Source organism: Vidua macroura, chromosome 12 (assembly GCF_024509145.1).
Source record: "Vidua macroura isolate BioBank_ID:100142 chromosome 12, ASM2450914v1, whole genome shotgun sequence".
Lineage (NCBI taxonomy): Eukaryota > Metazoa > Chordata > Aves > Passeriformes > Viduidae > Vidua > Vidua macroura.
Genome location: NC_071582.1, coordinates 7,701,459 through 7,715,083, shown reverse-complemented (window position 1 = coordinate 7,715,083; position 13,625 = coordinate 7,701,459). Strand labels below are relative to the sequence as shown.

Sequence of the window (13,625 nt, the reverse complement as noted above, 5' to 3'; positions counted from 1 at the left end):
GTTTAAATATATCACAGTCCTCATATTTTATTTTTTTTAATTTAAAAAAATTCTCCCCATCATATTACCTGAACACTTACCATCTCAAAATATGAACTTTTACAGTTTCTTCTGTTCTATGGGCATGATTTCTGAGGTGTGACCAGTGTCAGAACACAACATGGAGGACAGTATGAGATGTGGACTTGTAATCTTTGCTTGCTTATTCAGAAATGAAATATTTTCTTTGCTGTATCAGTGGGAACCATCTCTCTGCATAAGTAATACCTCCAAATAACAATGCTTTCTGGGAATATTCCTATATTATCCACAGCAGACAAGGATAGAAGTGTTTCAGTACAGGGACACTGCAAAGTCAAACCAAATCACTTTTAAACTTGTTAGCCAATCTTTTATGGCTAAGCCAAGCCTTCTTAGTCCTTGGAAGAGATCACTTTGCATCTCCCAGTTACCAGAGAAAACAGACTTGTCAAGAATGACTCAGTATTTCTCTTCTGGGCAGCTATTCATATCCACTATCATCAGAGATGTTTAATTTTCTAAAGTTAAACTCTATGCAGAGGAACAGTTACTAACTGGAACATGTACCTATAAATACAACACAGGCATCCTATTGAAATTAGCAGAAATATCCTTGGGATTCAATTTCAAACTTCAGCTACAGTGACTCCAAGGGCTTCTGTAGCATTATTCTTGATGTACTAAACTATAAATGGGATAAAAACCATTTCTGGGCAACTTCAGAGATTTCTCTGCCTGTTATGTAGCTCTCTGCCTTGGGTTAGGCATTCTAAAGTAAGGCTGGCATTCCCTCAAGACTGAATGGGTCCTTGACACAGAAGAAAAATTAGGGGAAAAAACCCCAAAGAAACCCAACCCAAACCTGTTTGTTAGTACAGGTAAAAGCAAGGCAATTCTGTGTCACTTTATCAGTCCATACACTTAGCAATAAAATACATTTATAAATGGATAGAAATGGCCAGGCCACAACCCCACTTGTCTCTCTCCCCTGCAGTTTGGCAGCAAAAGAACAATGTCCTGGTAGCCCAAGGACTATCCCCAGTGTTTCAGTGCAGGGCTGCACTGCAGACCACTGACTCCTCTGCTTTCTCTAATGGAGATTAATGTGGGCACACATCCCAAAATAACTCATCAAATCCTTTTCTACTCAAGTTTTCAAGGACAAGTGTTTTAACATACATTTCAATACCGCCAAAACTGGAAGAAAAACACCACGGGTACCCACTGACAGACATTTTGTACTAACAAATGTCCAAGAAAAAGTAACCCAGGCTTTTGTAATAGACTCTAAACATGATGAAAGTCCTCTTCTGCAGTCAGCAAACTGCTTTATTTTGGCAAAAAGAAGAGATTTCTCTTTTCTATTGTGCAATTCCTACATGACTTGGGCTTCACTTCAATCAGCTGTGTTCAATTCAGCTGTCATAAAAAAGCTGAGCAACAGCTTGGCTGTGCTGTACTGTATGGGGCATGGAGGGGCACAGGTGCACCATCCTAAACATTCAAACAACACCTTGTCCTCTAGCATTTGGTAATTTGGGCACTAAACACTTGCTAAATAGTTTCAGTACATGAGAGCAACACAAGGCTTCAACTGACCAGAGGCCAGACACAAGGATGTAGAACTTCTCAGGTACCACTGAAAAATAAGTGACACATGTCCAAAATAAACAGTGCTGAGATTTTTGTGTCATCCTGGTAACTGCTGAACAGACCTTTTCTCAATAAAGCATAAAAAAATCAACTGTTCGCATCAAGGAAATGTCATATACCTAGTAGTAAGACTTGGATGTTTTATTTTTTAAGAGGAAGTATAGAAAACTGCTAGATCATGGACAGAAAAACAGCTCACTGTGTAGCTTACAAATCTTCATTGTGCATTTCAGAGTCTAGGCTCCTGAAACATCTTGAAATGAATGAGTTGTGCAAGATTGTCTAAATTGTGTTGTTATTAAATATTACTATAAGAATGATGAGATTCTGATTTATTTCTGATTAAAATTTTCTCTGATGTGAGGCTTCCCACATACTGGTACAGAAATGCAACAATGGAATTTGAAGATTTATTGTTTTCTTTTATATTTCTACATAATGATGAATAATAGGTCTAATAAGAGATCTTGCAAGAGCACTGTGAAATTAAGTATTTTTTTCATCATTTTGAAATAGAATACCAGGGAACTTCAACCCAACGTGAAACAATAAACTATCAATGGAACTCTGACAGGCAGCTGGAAGAATGGCAGTAAGTTATCTTGTACATATTTTGCAAATATTAAATTGTAAATGCAAGTAAATACAGGGATGACTCAGAGAACACACTGAAGAACTGTTTTACAGAGGTCTATTTAGCTTTCATCCACAATAAAATTTAGATGAGGTCTCCAGCACAACAACACAGACATTCAATATGTTTATCTGCTGGGCTTGATATATATAGAATCTTACAAATACTTCAGTTCCAAAACTGGACTGGCAACCAAGATAGTAGCATCACATGCCAATTGTGCTGCCAAGCCTTTACCACTTAAAGGGGTACATCTGCAGAGGTGCATCTCATTTCTATGGGAATATGATGTTAATGGAGAAAAAAGGGAAAAATCTAAGTTACTAAGCTTTAATTAGTAAAGATGACAAACAACACTATCCTTGTGTCTTTTCAAGAAAGAGAAATTAATATTCAGCATGATTAGTGACAGCTGAAGAAATGTAAAATCCCCATGTTCAGAAATTCAGAAACAATTTACATTTTCAATTCTACCCCCAAGACTGATGCTGAGACTGAATATCATTTTCCTGAAGTCCTTATTTGGTCCAGGTTCCAGAAATATCCTAATGCTTGTATCAATAATAACCTCCATGTGGTGAACCCTTCAGCCTCCTGCATTTTAAAGCTGAACTGTAAGATCCTTTAAGTGTTGGGAGAGGGAGCTGTTTATTCTTATCCTGTCAGCTTGAAAGGGATTTTAGCCATCCTACAAATCTTGTCTTTCTGCTATGCCTCATGTGCTCTGGTGGTCTAGATGACAGTTAGTATTTCAGTCCATTTAGTGTAAACGGCACAAACTGTTACACTCCTACAGGAGATACCAGTCCTTGACAAAAAACACAAAGATAGTCATACATTCAAGGAATCTTGGGCTATCATTCAGTGAGCAGAGAAGTCGAAACCTTTCACCAGCTGCAGATCAAAATCTCCCTATTAGGAAATGTATAGTTTGGAAGATGCCATCCAGTGGTCTGTGAAGAATGAATTTATGGTTGACAGATAAAAGATCCAACCTTGCAGAATCACCAACAGCCCTTGTCACCCTTGCTAGTAGCATCATTCAAAAACCTAAACAAGTCAGGAAGATGCCTCTTTGACTTCCAGTTTTCCTTTCCAGGTCAGGTTCTAGTCTTGAGTTTTTCTCAGCCTATAAGTAAACTTGATACTGCTTCCAATAGAGGCTTGCTTAGAGAGCAGGAGTAAGACATGATTGTAGTCTGACTTTGAAAGAACTGAATCAACTTTGCTACTTGAAAAGTCATTCACCAGAGCTAATGAACACAAGTACCCACTCTTGTATCTGCAAAAGCCAGAAGGGTTGAAGAGAAAAAACAGTAAGAAATACCATACTGCCCTGTAATTCCTGTATGCGCTTGCAAAGAAAGGTAGGTTAAAGAAAACCCCTTTTTAACAGAGTAGTGGAAACCATCAGTACTATTAGTCACTGCATGGTAAAGAGGTGACTCTATCCTGCCTCCCCATTTAGCCATACGCTACTTATTCAGAATAAGGTAGCCCCAACACACTTGCAACACAGCAGTTTGAGCAAAATTATTATACTTAGATTAGTGAGACCCTGTACCTCACAGTTTAACAACATAGCAGATTAGGAGGATACCTAGAGGGGGAAGTGTGACTACCACAATACAGGTCCACTCACTGACAGCATATCCAGCCTTTTGGCTGTATCTACAGTCACTGACATTTCAGATTAAGGTATTCTTTTCTGTCTGTATATAACAAAAGTTTTAACTTTGCTCACTATCCCTGTTAATCAGATGCAGCTTAGAAACTGTACTTCATAGTGGTAGTTTCAGAGTTGGCAGCTGTGCAAGTCACAATGAAGTCACTTCTCTCTTCTGACCACATTAACAGCCAAACCTAATTCAGTGTATCAAAGTCATCTACAATCCAGAAATCTCTGCCACCCTTATACCAAGTTTTGGGACTTTCATAACCATTCCTGCTCAAGAAAATCTATTCAAGTGGCTGGGACTTGGCCTAAGCAGAGTGAATAGGACACTTATTGCATCAGGTAAAAAGAAATCAAAGGTCATCTCTTGGCAGTAGAGCCTGAGGTTATTTGTGTTGAGGGCAGATTATTACAGCACACTGACCCTCACCTGACGTCACTCAGTGCTTCCCATGTGTCTGCAAACTGGAAAACAGGGACTGAAAACATGAACGTGACACTTCTTGAATCTGCATGACAACAAGAACAGCCTATTACGAAACACTGGCAAAGGAAACCAAGTAACTCCTCCAACACTGTGGACTTCATTTGCTGCTTTATAAAATCTGCATGCCAGAGATGATAAAGTGATCTTTTAAAAATGGGTGACCAAATTTCATATGCTGTCTTTTGGGGTTTTTTAATCAGAGTCTATTGCTGTTGCACAAACTGCTTGGAGTCAGACAGTCTTATATAGTGACTTTTAATCTTCTATTTGAGTACTCACTGTTGGAGATAGGTGAAGACTTGCTGAAAGGAATGCAACTCGAATGGAATCACTCTGGGCACTGCTTCACACTGTGCTCCCTGTTTTAACATAACATCTGTATGGTCTGAGGAAACAGGCATTTTGCAAAGCCCAGAGTTTTGAAAAGCCCTTCTAACACAACTTTAGGAAAACAGCAAAACAAAAAGCAGAAATAAACCCTTTCTGAATCTTCAAGTGCCAGGAAGATACATTTCGAAACAGTTTCTCCTCCATTCCCATTTCAAAGCAGTAGAAACAATCACAACTAAATCACAAGCACTATGGTTCAAAAGAAATCAGAAAATGATAGTTTATGTCAAATTTTAACAGTATGAAAGCAGCAAAAACATTTCACCCTTTCATGCCCTCATGATTCAAAACTGCATAAGGATTGTTTCTTGCTTAAAATAATTCTTAGTTATTATTATTTAAATTTTGAACATGCTCTCAACTATCACTGCATTCAGCCATGGTGTGATGAATTTGGCCAGCAACAAACACAGGCAAAAGGCACAATTTTATGACAACTAATTAATTACAGCAGCACTGTGAGTGCCTATGTAATAAATCTGAACCTGATCCTGCAACACTGTAAACATTCCTATGGGGAGAAACAAAAGTACTCCAATTGCCTAAATCTCTGAACTGAAGGGGGGCAGTAAGAAAGAAAGGAAAAAAGAGAATCTTTCTGGTGTGCAATATGTATTAATGACTACAAGCAATGCACAAAGAAGGAAAGGAGTATAAGAAATTATATTTTTAATGGCTGCTTATCATTACCAAAAAATCAAAACTGACATCCTGCCTTAACCCCTGTGTTTCAACACATGAACAGTATTTCCTGGGCCAACAAAACTGAACAATACTAGCAGTTAATGGTTAACACACTCTATTCTTTTAAATCCTTATTCTTATGCTGGTTTAGTAAAGTGCTTCAATTTCACATAGAGCCCCTGAAAATCAGCAAGGAGGTTTGCCCACTATTCCCCACTCACTTTCCCAGCTGCTGAATGCAGCTCCACAGAACTACAAGAAAATGAGACAGCTTTCATTTCTGCCAGATTAAGTAATTGCATCCATTCCATACAATTTATCACTCTTTTGGGCAGCTTGTGTCATGGGATGACATTTTCTTGTAATTATGCAGGGTGGGATTGGACAGGCTCTTGCTTCTCTTTGCCAATCTGATAAGCAAAAATATTTTCTTTTTTTTTACTTTCGTAGAAACTACATGTTTTAGATAAAAATAACCAAACAAAACTGTAAGTATAATGCACAACCAACTAATGGTTTGATGTTACCAAGTCAGGACTACAGCAATCACCTTTACTGTGGGAAAAAAATCCAGGATATCTGAATACTTTCCAAGTCAACATTTACTCTCAGATTAGTGTCAATAGTTTTGCTGAATTTGCCATTTACAGATAGGTTTGTCCTTCCATGCACTTCTCTGCAGCTAATCCAAGGGGAGTATCAGGGGAATCCGCCTGATTCAGGATTACAGATTTTAGTCATACAATATTCAAGTATCCAAGTGACGTTTTTCTCCTGGGGGAGTAGTATCCATGCTCACATATATCCAAGTGCTGATCCAGCAAGGCCAAGCACAACAGATGTTTTTCACCAAGAAGCAGGTTTCATGAAGAAGGACTTTTAAAAAGGGCTTCTTTATCCATCCTTTTCCCAAAACCAGAGCAAAGAAAACACATTCCAACTCAGATATCATGAGTCACATAAAAGGGAACAAGCAGGAAACCACAGTACTTCTATCAGTGTTTCAGACAGTATCCTCAGGCTCCCAACAAACACTTCACTTTGGGAAGCCTTCTCCTCCTGTTCTCTTATCTCACCAGGCCATGCAGTCCCGAAGGACTGACCTTGCCCCACCTCTTGGGCAAGCCAGGTCCAAGGTGTCGCATCAGCCCTGCTAGTTCATCAACAGAGAAACTGGGAGAGTCTGCTCACTACCAGGTCTCTCTGCTAAACTTCATTTTGTTACCAGAAGAGGTCAATACAACCCAGTCAAAGATAAAAAAAGTTCAGAAGTTGAAAGTTCAGAAGTTGGAACTTCTGTTGTCACAGCACTTATCTCTTGGATTTACTAAAAGGAACTATTCCTTTATTAATGTTTGTATTTTAAAAAGGTTGGATTTAGGAAAAAAGCACAAGTAAGCAAAGCTAAATCAACAAAAATAACACTCAAAAAATGGTAGTTTTCTGTATTTCTCTCTACCTTTAATCATGTATGGCTATATATAACTCATGAGTTCACAGCAGTCTTATAGGAAGGGGAATAAAGGATCACAGCTACAAACAAGTGGTTCCTCTGCAAAGGGATAAATTTTATCCCTACCAAGTCCTGTAAGTTAAATATTTTTCTGGTACCCAGAGAGTCTTCCAAAGGCTCCAGTTCCTGGAAACAACTATACAATAAGTATAACTTGTCAAGTTAAAGAACAAGTTACTAACTCTTGTAGTGTCAAAGAAAACACTGGAAACTCATGGCTGAAATCAGTGGTCCTGCTTTCCAATGACAAGAGCACATCAGGTGGGAGTGGCCTGATCCGAAAGACACTGAAGTTGCTGATAACCTTTTCCTTGACTTTACTGGCTCTTAGACCAGAGCTTTAAATAAAAGAGATAGTGGCTTTTGCACTGAGAAAAAAATCTACAGAACTGATGGAAAAAGTAAATTTTTAAAAATAATTTTTTCCATATAAGGAGCCTGGAATCTTCCTGTGAAGGGAAATTCCAAAACCAAGACCAAAATAAATACTGAAGTGGGATGCCAAGTAGTAGCAGCAGCAAAGGACTGATGTGAAATAGCCAACAAGCAAGACCTTAGGCTGTGATTTAGAGAAACACAGTAATAAACCTATGAAGCACATACTACATAATTTGGGTTCATTTATGTACAATGCATATTTTTTATTCAAATGACTTTTTTTTTAGTATCTTTGCATGCAAACTATCTTCAGGAAATTTAACAGTTGACCAACATCCTGTAATTATCATACCTAGTTCAGAGATAAAGGAACAAGTTCAGAGATAAAGCAAGATGCCGATGGCCTCGATGAGCAGCACAGAGCAGCCCATGGAGTGCTGAAACCAGAAGCCCACATTCCAGGAACTCACATGTCCATCACCTCAGCAGCCCACAGGGCTACTTGCCCTCACAAGGACTGGACTGAGATCCTATCTGCATTTCTAGTGCCAGAACAGCTCCTGTGGAGAAGCCCCACATTTAACACTTGGTACCACCATTTAAAAAATAAGTAACAGATGTCAGTACATGGTGCTGACAAGTGCTGACTGCTTAACAGCAACCAGAATTATGAACTGACCCATCTCTGGGAATGCCATAACCCTGCAGGGGTTACACAAATTTGATGTGTGACATGACACTCAAGTCCCCAAGAGAAAAATGGGTGGGACAGAACATTCCAGGAGGGGAAAACTGGGTTGGTTTAAATTACAGAATTTGAATCTGTTATTGTCACTAACACAAAGAATAAAAATTAACAAAAAGTAACCAGGCAACATTAAAGTACATGGTCTCAGCTCTGCTTCCTTTATACAGAGTAACATATGAGGTAAAATCAGGGCCATCAGATCATTCTGTTAATCAATTTTTTTATATCTGCTTAACATCCTTCTAATTAATCTTCTAAATGAAGTACTAAACCATGCATTCTTCCTAAAAATCTAATATACATGTACAGAATTATCTAGCATAAAGCACTAAATATCCTGAACAAAAACCAAGCTATTGCAATGCAAAACACTGTTACTTATTCTGCTAACAATGCAACCATGTTCACTGGTCACATATTGAACCACATATATTCATAACCTAATTAGCTTTAAAACTACCCAAGTCATGGTCCAAACTGCATTTAGTTCAGGCAGAGCTGCTGTCTGAAAACAAAAGAACTAATAACCGAACTACTAATATGTAGTAGTAACTACTAACTAACTAATATGTGCCTGCTCAAGGGAACAAGACTTGTCACAGAATCTGTTCTTCAGTCAGCACTGTTACCACTGGAAGCATTTCACAATTCAAAGGTACAAAATGCTTTCCCTATCAACTTTGTGGCAAAAGGGCCAAACTCTTTAAGAAGTTGGTTTGACACAGTAAGTTTTCTTCTACTTTTTTTCCTACTTGCAAAAAATAACAACCTTCCAAACCTGAAGCTTGTTATGATAACACAACACTACAGGGGACACAGCTAAAATTGCTTATGCATCGTTGACTTTGGAGCTCCTTGGGTTTTTTAAGTGCTTAACCACTTAACCTTACTTGTCTTGTACAGAATTTAATGTCCACAGAAGTGTCTGCAATGACTGCACTTCACTGTAGATGGTAAATCTGATTCTCAAAGTAAAAAAGAAAATCCCAAGTACCACTAAATGTCTGACCAGCACTTCACCTCTGTTTTTACTACAACTGCCACTGTGAATAGTCTGAATATCACACATCTGATGTCACGTCACAGAGAACTGAGACTGCAGCTTTTCTGTGGTCACTGTCTGCACAGAGCCACACACTGAGGCCAATATGAGTCTTCAAGATGATCCTGCTTTCTTGTTTTGTGTTCAGCCTTCATTTAATGCACATTTCTAACACAGTTATTCAGCTTGTTCTACAGCATAACCAAGGATTTTGTACTGAGATCATAAAACCCATCACTGCCTGGGAGCAACCTAATTAATTTTCTACAATTAAATCTGCTGGGGCTCTGAAGGAACCTGCTGTATGAAATGCAGAAAGACTGAAATCTTGCACCATACAACACCTCCAAGTGTTTCTGGGAGTTAGTCAGGAATCAAATTGTTCCTTCAATTACAATTGAGCTTTTTCAGATTAAAATTAGCAGCAGCAAGACATGAGGTTAGCCCTGCTCCTAGATAAAACCTGATAAGTTATCTTCAGGACACAATAATGATAAATAATCCATATTTCCTACCTATATTCACTTTGAAGGACTCCCTATGACAATCCATACCAGCTGGCCTCATGTTTCTAACTTGGCTAAAAATGCTCACTTTACAGCACTTTTCTTGTTAAAGGCAGTCTCTCCTCCTAGTCTGCTTAAATCCATTCTCCCACTAGAGTCTCTGGAAATGAAGTTCCCTGGTGAAAAAGAAAGCATCAAGAATTGCAGGTGTCTAATGAATATCAGCAATATCCAGTTTCATTTTAAATCCCTGATTATACTGAATAGATGAAAACCACATCAACCAGTAGATTACTACTAAGTTTACACCAGAAAGAAGTCCAAGTTGGCAAGCCACAGCTTGGTAGATCAACTTTCTACAAGTGCATTGGCAGTTCCACAAACAGCAATAAACAGACAGATTTGGGCTATTTGGACAGGAAGAACATGCACAGCAGACTGACAGAATTTTAAGAGCTCATCAGGCAACTATTTAATCCATAACCTTATGCCCTTGTATTGAGCTACTAACCATTAGTGCATTAGACAGTGGTTTCTGATTTAAAAAATTAACCACACTGATTTATCAACAGGTGACACATCAAGTTACAAATACTTCTATTATTTTGATGGCTATTCACGATATTGATGCACCAAATTAACTGTCATCTCTGCTAGCAGATATCATCATGCCCTTATATAACCCTATTGTATTGAACTCTTGCATATAACTCAGTTTTGCTGATCCCTTGATTTAAAAAATTATGAAAAAATTTAAAAAAATACAGAAAAGAGAAATTACACTGACAAGAGATACAGAAGAAAGGTGATGAAAAAGCTAAGAATTCTTTAACCTGAAATAAGGAATAGCTGAAGTAGACATATAATGAAAGTACACAGTTGTGAAATAACACTGAGATAGTGAGCAAAAACCAAGCATAATTAATTTTATAAGGTCCATACAGTATCAGGCACAAAAATGAAAAGAAGCAAAAGGAAGTAGTTTTTCCACAGAACATAGTAAGCTGTGGGACTCACTGCTGCCAGCCTCTCTGAACTGTTCATGTATCTAGAATCTGGAAAAAATAATTTGGATTAATTAATGTCAAGTGTGTCAAGAGCTATGAAACACACAGGTGTGGACACACTGACAGTTGCAAAAATGTAAAGCCACAGCTGGAGAAGAAAAGGTATTTCAAGATTCTCCTCTGCTACAGCGCATACTCTCTAGCCTGACAACTTTGCACAAACAGCTCAAGTGTCGGTAGAATTAGAGAGATGGTAACAAAGCCAGAGGCAGGAAAGCGTGAAGAGAAACACCGAACGCCAAGCACGGTTCATGCTTTGCATACTGTGCTTAGTTAGACCAAAAGATCTGGCCCCAAGCAAGAACAATTGCAACACGCATTCTTCGTGAGGCGAGTTATCCACTTCTTTCCCTCTCCCGTACAAACTGCTGGATTCGGCTCAGGCTACGTGCAGCTACGGCTTCTGGTGGGACACCGAGGCAAAGGGAAGCAGCTCCTTACGCTGCCTCTGGATGCAGCTCCTGGAAACCGAGCGTGCGAGGAGAGCAGCTTTGAAATGGCTACTTACACAGCCAAAACACGCGGCGCAAGAATCCCGCGGAGCGGAGCAGAGCCGAACGCGCTCCCGCAGCCGGGGCAGAGCGAGAGCCCGCGGGCCGCGGCTCCGAGCGCACACCCGGCGCGGAGCAGCCCCGCAGCGCGGCCTCGGGCTCCGCCGGTCCGAGCACCGCCGCCCCGGCACTGCCCGCGCCCCCCGGCACGGCGCCCACCGCCCACCTGGCGCGCCCGCCCTCCCGGGCCTTGACTCACCGCTCCGCGCCGGCGTCCCGTCCGGGCGCCCCGCGACGAGGCGCTCTCGGGGGCGAGAGGGCTGAGAGCCGCGCGGCCCCCGGCGCATGGGAGGCGGTGCGCCCTCGGCCGGGAATGCCGGAGCCCCGCAGGACCCGAGCAGGTTCCCGGCGGCTCCGGGGCTCACCCACAGCCTCTCCCCTCGCTCCCGCCCGCCGCCCGCGCAGGAGCCGCGCGCCGGCTGCTGCCACCTGCCGGCCGCCCCGCGCAGCGCCCTCCCTCCGCCTTCCCGCGGCGGGCCGGAGCTCGGCGGCGAGGTGCGGCGGGGAACCTGCGAGGCGGAGGCGCAGGGCACCGCACCGTCCAGCGCCGCCGCTGCGCGGGCGTGCGGGGGGTAAGGCGGCGTATGGCGGGGGGTGCGAGGGACCCACCGGCGGGGCTGCCCCGCGGATCTCCCGCTGACCGGGAGCGCAGGTGCCCACCCGCGCCCAGCCCCGCGCCGTGGGAGCGGCGTTCGGAGGCTGCCAGGGAGCGCAGCGCTGCCCGGGCTGGCCGCGCACCCTCCTCTGCAGGAGCGGCCGGGCAGGTGCCGCTGCCGCGGCTCCGCCAGCGCAGCCGTTCTGCGCTGCCAGAGCAGGGCAATGGGTGCATCGTCCTCCAGCCCATTTCAGTTCTTCCAGCCCTGCGCTCTTCGAGACGAAGGCACTAAGGCACCCCGTACTGCTGCCCTCGGACACTACTTTCTTAAACGCAAGAGGCAACTGTTCTCTCCCTACTCAGTGGCTGGGTGAAAGACCGTCTGCTTCCAGAAGAAATACTGACAACTAGAAAGTCATTTGTGTTCCTGACAGTGTTTGCTTAAACGTCTGATACACTGGCACTGTGAAAACTACACCACCGATGAGCAACGATGAGGAGGATCTTCTCTTGGTAACTTTTGAGTTAGCATCTGAGGAAAAAGCCTGGAATTGTATTTCTTTTCCTGCTTTATATTAACTGTACTGGACCTAAGATCCCTAAGGGCATTTTCACTGAAAAGAGCAATAAAGTGTCCAGCATGAGCTCTAAACCTTAGAACCAGATAGTCACTGGCAACAGTTCATTGCAACATTTAGTTTTATTCTTTATAAAACCCACAAAATTATTATGCTGGAACTAGCCCAGCCAGGTGAATGTATTTATTTTAAAGCACAGCAAAACAGGTGTTTTTTTCTTGCCAGCATTTTGGGCTTCATTACACTTGAACCCAGACAAAAAAAGTAAAAGATGATGTGTTGACTGTGCTATTCATTGCACAAAAACAACCTTCTCCATTCCCAAGTTCGTGTATAGGCTCTAGATACAGGCTCTAAGCAAAAGATCTGCAGAAAACCTACTTTCTCCTGTGTTTTCACCAGGCAATTGCCACAGCACAGCACTCCCATGCAGTTTCAGATGCCTTGTGAGCACCATGGCAGATTTTGGTTGCAAAAAGACAGCTGTACACAGCTGTATGGCAACGATTTCTCACATGCAAAGAAAAGCTGCATTATAACACTAAGAGAAGAGTAGCTGTTCTACCTCCAAGAGGTCTCATTTGTAGGAAGAAAACTAGTTTGGAAACAACAGATTTAATCTAGAAAGAATTCTGCCAGTTCCTCCTGAGTTATGAGGTGGTTTGTTATCAGGTAGAACTTCACCTGAGCTTCAGAACCTAGATTGAAGCCTGTTTGGCAGTGGTAGATATTCTCTCATGAAGCAAATACAGGGCTGCTCTGACTATGATCTAATGAGATACATAAATAAGTGACTAATTGCTAAGCCAGGTAGCATGTGAGCAAGACTAGCTCTGGCACGTTTCAGTATTTTAGTTCTAATCTCTGCTCAGAGTACACATTCTACTTCACCTACTCTGCCAATTGCATGACTACTGTTTGCTTCAGGGAGAGACACAACTGCAGCCCGATGGACTAGAGACAGGAGTCCTTTTCAAGAGCAAAGTACTAAGGTATTAATTAATTAATTACTGTACTTAGTTTACATTATGAGAATGCTCTGCTTAAGACAGTTCCTAACTCTTGATATTGGAGAAAGATTGCTTAACCTATGTCAATCTGAA

At 41.7% G+C, this 13,625-nt stretch overlaps 1 protein-coding gene across 2 annotated transcripts in view; it reads right to left on the bottom strand.

Moving 5' to 3' along the window:
- The window catches only part of THSD4 (thrombospondin type 1 domain containing 4), a 243,561-nt gene extending 231,898 nt beyond the window's left edge, over positions 1-11,663 (bottom strand). For both annotated transcript variants that reach the window (XM_053988291.1, XM_053988292.1), the window contains exon 1: positions 11,549-11,663. The gene's annotated coding sequence lies outside the window, so the exon portion shown is untranslated. The remainder of the gene's footprint in view (positions 1-11,548) is intronic.
- Positions 11,664-13,625: the final 1,962 nt, after the last annotated feature.